The 6,321-nt window shown below is 40.1% G+C and overlaps 1 pseudogene; it reads right to left on the bottom strand.

Moving 5' to 3' along the window:
• Positions 1 to 1,065: 1,065 nt before the first annotated feature.
• On the bottom strand, positions 1,066 to 1,183 carry LOC124555133 (annotated as a pseudogene).
• Between the last annotated feature and the right edge of the window lie 5,138 nt (positions 1,184 to 6,321).

Below are 6,321 nucleotides of genomic sequence, written 5' to 3'. Positions count from 1 at the left end.
AGAGTGATTAGAGCCCACACAGAGGCATACCGACAACCCTTCTTTCCACTAACAATACGAGACTGGAATAGAAGGGAGAACCGATAGAGGTACTCAAAGTACCCTCCGCCACGCACCGTCGGGTGGCTTGCGGAGTATGGATGTAGATGATCTCAGCAGTTTGGTCCCATAAGATCTTGTCACAAATTTGCAAAATTTCCAAAATAACGGCAAAGCTACTGCCATTTCGTCGTTGTTATCGATACATTTAAATAAAGTTTCCTTGGCTATTACCCAGCAATTTACATTATACCTACAATCAATTACATACATTCACAAATAAATACACTATTATATCCATTACATATTAAATATAGCTTTCAGATTCACAGTTAGCAGTACAGTACAAGTTATCAATGGATATTACAAGGTGAAAATTTTTGAACGGCGCGGAAGATATTTTATTTGTATTTTCGATGTTACGCTATGATTTCCAAGTGTTCTGTTAAGAAGGTTTGCAATTATACGAACGGAAGGGGCGAAGCACCCATTGGTAGCAAATGGACTGTCTCAAGTTAATGTGGCTGTCTTCCTCTAACTGCGCCAACATCAGTAGAATGCGATCCTTCAAAAGCCCGCGTTACACTTTGACGGCCCAAGGTAATTGATTATCTACTTCTCTGAGCCAGCGAGGATTTTTAGTAGAGCATTTCGAGTTAAATTTGCCCATTATCTGTAAACGATGCTTCATGCGTTAACAAATTCCTGCACATAAACTATTCATCACTCTACAGTTTTCGTCGATGCTATTCGGATAGATGTAACCGATTTTGAGACTCATTACCTTGAAGTCGTTGATGCAGCAAAATGTGAAAAACTCCGCCCGAACAGGCCTTGGAAGGCCCAAAGGTACTGACCGGCCGCCGTGTCATCCTCAGCCCACAGGCGTCACTGGTTACGGATATGGAGGGGCATGTGGTCAGCACACCGCTCTCCCGGCCGTAAGTCAGTTTACGAGACCGGAGCCGGTATTTCTCAATCAAATAGCTCCTCAATTTGCCTCACAAGGGCTGAGTGCACCCCACCTACCAACAGCGCTCGGCAGACCGGATGGTCACTCATCCAAGTGCTAGCCCAGCCCGACAGCGCTTAACTCCGGTGATCTGACGGGAACCGGTGTTAACACTGCGGCAAGGCCGTTGGCTGAAATGTGGAAAGGGTGACAGGTATTGGAATGTAGCATACGCAGAACACTGCTTTGGCTGATCTCACTTGCACGTTCAAGCTTCATCGTGGCATGTGGATTGTGTTTTACTCCCATTACTTTCATCAGTTGACGTTATTATTCACTGGCGTGCTTTATTCTTAACACATCCAATTTCTTGACTTTCCAGTAATGTTTATAAACACGGGCCTTGATAGGGTACCTTTCCGCATTCAACTGTACTGTTGCTTTAACAACTGGAAGACATTTTCCAGAAACGAAAACCACATCCAGTTTTTTCGACTGTCGCATATACTGTGAAAGTCTGAATGACTTATCGAGTAAGTTTTCTGATCGCTATAACAGCACAATGCTCACTGATTGTTTCACGTACGCGGGTAAGCAGATGAACCGTACTAGAGTTACGTGTTCTCTTACATTTGGCGCTGGTTCGTAGAATTTTGTGCGCTTCTTCTTCTGACCGCGGGACGGTGGTTCGCCACTCTGTTACCTTGTTACTATTAGATTACGATCGACACATGTTCTGCCGCTCAAGTCCTCTTCGAGGACTTTTTCCAGTGCCACAGAAAAATTATGTAGTTTCACTTAAATGTTCAAATGTATGTGAAATCTTATGGGACTTAACTGCTAAGGTCATCAGTCCCTAAGCTTACACTCTACTTAACCTAAATTATCCTAAGGACAAACACACACACCCATGCCCGAGGGAGGGCTCGAACCTCCGCCGGGACCAGCCGCACAGTCCATGGCAGCAGCGTCTCAGACCGCTCGGCTAATCCCGCGCGGCGTTTCATTTAAAAACTGGCCATTATAAACATTAAAATTAGATGCGACATCTGAAAATTCGTCACATTCTCCGCTATCACTTAGCGAAAACCGCATATTGATGTATTTCATACTTCTGAATGTATGTGGGGTCAACTGTATTGGTTACCCCGTCCTGTACAGAGCCACCTCATTTCACTCTTTCGGGAACATGGCCCATGAATGACCACAAATGGATATTAGAAGATTAAAAGCAAATGTTTCTGAGCTACAGTGCTCATCTATATGTCATTTTGCGCTCTTTTAGGTATTAGTTTCATAGGATTCGTCATCTGCGTGACACTGATGTGGGTAAAAATGCACCGTTTGACCATTATTAAGTTACCACAATAAATTTTCACGCTGCAGTGCTGTATTTGCGACTTGAAACTTCCTGGCAGATCAAAACTGTGTGCCGGGATAGCACTCGAACTTGGGACCTTTGCTTTTCGCTGGTAAATGTTCTGTCGACTGAGATATTCAAGCACGACTGACGACCCGCCCTCACGGCTTTACTTCCACCAGTATCTCATCTCATACCTTCGTAACTACACAGAAATTATCCTGCATACCTCGCGGGACTAGCGTTCCTGAAACGAAGGATGCTGCGGAAAAATGGCTTAGCTACAGCCTAGGGGATTGTTTCCAGAATGAATTTGCAATGGAGTGCAATCCAGAAAACAGTTTTAATCTGCATACTGGTGCGTGGGAATGTCCTATAAGTCTTGCAAATATTTCCCATCTCGCCAACAAAAACTTCTTTCTTATTATGCATACACGCAATCTTGTACGCAACAACGCCCGTCCTTTAGACACTGAAGGTATTCCAAGCTCTTTTACAAACTGCCTGTACGAATATTCACTTATATAGGATCTCTAAAATAAAATTTTATTCCCAAGGTAACTGACTAACTTATCCACTGTGTACAGCTATGTAATACGGCATCACAAATGTTACATGACTACTGCACACAATAGCTACCGATAATACAATTTAAATACTCGTATGTGTTCTCTATACGGCATTCTGCAACCTTTTATTATTCGCCGTATATCCAGATGATCCTAGATCGAGCACGGTACACCAAAATGCCTGTTCCCTCAAAACCATGTGAATTTTTAATGTAATTACGAATTATGACGTCGTTATGTAGTCAGTTATTATTTAATATAAAACAGGAATAGAAACATGCATTAACAACTTATTAGACCCTGACTTTAATTCGCTGTAGAAAACAGACTATTCTAATACGATTTTTAAAATTAAATAACTCTGCTAATATCTTCAATGCGATACTTGAGCCTGGTTAGCTGCATACAGACAGCTGATTCGTGGCGGAATCGTAGACGAAGCAAGCCTCATTTCTCAATCTATGGATTTGAGTCTCTCTCCCTTGGATGTTTTAGTTTGTCATCGTCGAGAAGCTCAGTTCACACAGATATGTAGTTGAACACGCTAATAACACATTAACTGCCCCCTCGGAGATGGCTGGGTATTCACTGCTTACTGACATCCAAAATGTATCCAAAACCACCTCGAAAAATTTTGATTTCAATATTCTGTCAAAATGTTTCGAATCCACGAATGAGATCACGAACCACTCAAAATCCTCAACTCTCCCCAAAATATTTTTTTCAATTCCGCTGCAAGAGTACATAATGTTCTTTAACCTTATTATCGTCGGTAAGGAGTCATACAGTTGGGAACATCTCACATGGTCCATTTTCGATTGTCTATATCCACAAATTTAACTTATTAGTATATCATTGAATATTATCCAAACTAGTCATAATATTTTCGTTTCTACCTTAAATTCATGTTTACGACCTTCGAGCACGGTTGAGTAGCTGTGGACCAGCAACTTCTGTTAATCAGTACACCGAAAAACCGATCCAGAGTTGCAAATTGCACTGTTTTTTGTATTCACTCGATGACTAGTTTCTGGCAGAGAACCATTTTCAGATCACTATGACATAGTAAAAAATGGTGTTTACAGTTATCTGAATGTACAGTAACTGTTCGTTGCACATTTTTGACACGGTCACCTTCGGAAATACCATTTTTGACAATGTTACGATGATTTGAAAATGGGTCTCGGCCCGAAACTAGTCATCGAGTGAATAAAAAAAGTAATATTTGCAACTTTGGACTTGTTCTTCTGTGGATTGAACTGTTCTGTTCAGTTCATACAAGTGAACGACAACATTGCAAAGATATGCAAATCTAGATACCCATTCATCTGCAAATAAATCCGCCTATATACTCATGCCTCTCAATAGTAAAAAATGCAAGCACTTCACTCCAAGTTCAAACATTCGCGTTAATGCTTTACGTAGAGATAATAATATTACTTTTAATGTAGCAGAAAAGTTGTCTCCTGTGATCCCATTTTTTGAAAGAAAACATTAAAAAGTGGCAAGTTTAAAGGCTACGTTTTGATAACTTCACGGCTTTTACTTCTTCGCAGTGTTGTCAACTCTAAAAAAAAAAAAAAACCGAGTCACTAGATTCAATATCAAAAGTCGCTAGAAAGTCGGTAAAACTGATTTTACTAGGGGTATACTGAAAATTTCGTGCTCTGAATGGGGCAAAAGCCAGTGGAGTGGGGGAGGGGGGGGGGTAATAAAATATTAATAAAAACTGTCTCATACGTAATTGCTATATTGTCTTAATTTTGACGCAACACATAAATTGTTGTTTCAGTAACAGTAGTCAAATATACTAGAAATATACAACCATATTTGTAACAAAAGAAAGCAAGAACTCAAATTAGGTTACAAAATATATACATATCGGTATGTGAGCTATTCATCGTCGTCACTCAGAAGATCGAATAACTCTTCTGTTTCATGCTCTGACAGAACTGTAGTTGATGTAGAGGGTTGAACGTCGCTCAAAAGATGATGTTGCAGTTGACTGGTTTTGTCGCAAAAGAGTAGTAACTTTTGTTCGTTCCAATAAGCTCCAATACGTCTGACGGTATGTCAAAAGATGCACAACCTTTATTTTGTTTCTTCAGCGGGTCTGTCAATATGATCAAAGCATTAATTGCCTTTAACTATAATCTGCTACGTTGTTTAGTTTTTATAATGTCCATAGAACTGAATATTCTTTCCACTTCTGCATTTGAATGCGGTGGGCATAGAACAGTCATTTCTAGCTGTGAAATCAAAGAAAAACGATTCTCCCCTACGGCATTTTTATACTGCAAAACCTCACTCCAAAATCGAACCGTGTTAGTAGTGTTATTCCTCCTAATGAAGTTGATATTATGCCATTCTTGCAGCATAGCGTCTATGAAATTCCCACTAAAACCCAATTCTTTTGGCTACATCCGCTACAGCATTATTTGTATTCACTTTTAGTCTTTCTTCAACATTCAGCATTGACACTTTTTACGGGATCGGAACGTTACTTGGTAGTCTTTGTTGAATTTCCTTTATGAGTTTCAGACTAAACTGAATGCATCTCCTCTTCAAATAAACTTTATTTTCTTCAGACAAACTTGACTCAGACAATTTCTGTTCCAACATAAGGCCAAGGTTCGGATTTGCGTACATTCATTCGCTTGGAACTGGTGTTGTCAACAAATCAACAGTTGGAAAAACTATGTTTTGTCCGAGTGACTGCATGAGAAATACAAGTGTATCTGGTAATTTAGTGGGGTCATTGTCTTCTCCTTCAAAAGCTTTTATTGCTATTGTACGTCTTTTAAAGCATGTTTAAGGTAAAACATGTAAAGATGATTTGAGTCGTCACAATACATCTTGTACAAAAGATCGGCAGTGTAACAATTTTCTGGAACCATGGCAAGTGAAAAATGTAGCTTTAGGTGTTCCCACTGCTCCAGAATTCTTCGTATTGCTGGTTCAATTGAAAGCCAACGTGTTACACAGACCTTCAAAATTTTTAGTGGCTGTTTTCCACAATTTATTGTCTCATAAACCCTTTTATATTCCTCGTGTCTTTTGGGTGAAATGGAGAACCAATTGTAGGTTTCCCGTACAAGAAACTCTATGTTTCTAGGTATGGTATTCACTGAGGCGTCCGAAACTGCAAGCTGAAGAGAGTGACAAATGCAACGGCTCACTACCAAATGCTTCAAACCATATTCTCTCTTGAGTTGTTCGAAAAGCCCATTGTTTATTCCAACCATTGCAGAAGCATTATCTGTGCCAATTCCTACCATATTAGCGATTGGAAGTTTGAGACCTTCCAAAGAATTCACAAGAACAGGAGCCAGATTTCTTGCATCTGCGGTTTCTACTACAACGAGTTTGAGAAATGCTGATCTAATGGTTTGGTTGTTTAC

This window comes from Schistocerca americana, chromosome 1, assembly GCF_021461395.2.
Source record: "Schistocerca americana isolate TAMUIC-IGC-003095 chromosome 1, iqSchAmer2.1, whole genome shotgun sequence".
Classification (NCBI taxonomy): Eukaryota; Metazoa; Arthropoda; class Insecta; order Orthoptera; family Acrididae; genus Schistocerca; species Schistocerca americana.
This window is presented reverse-complemented; position numbering and strand designations above follow the sequence as displayed.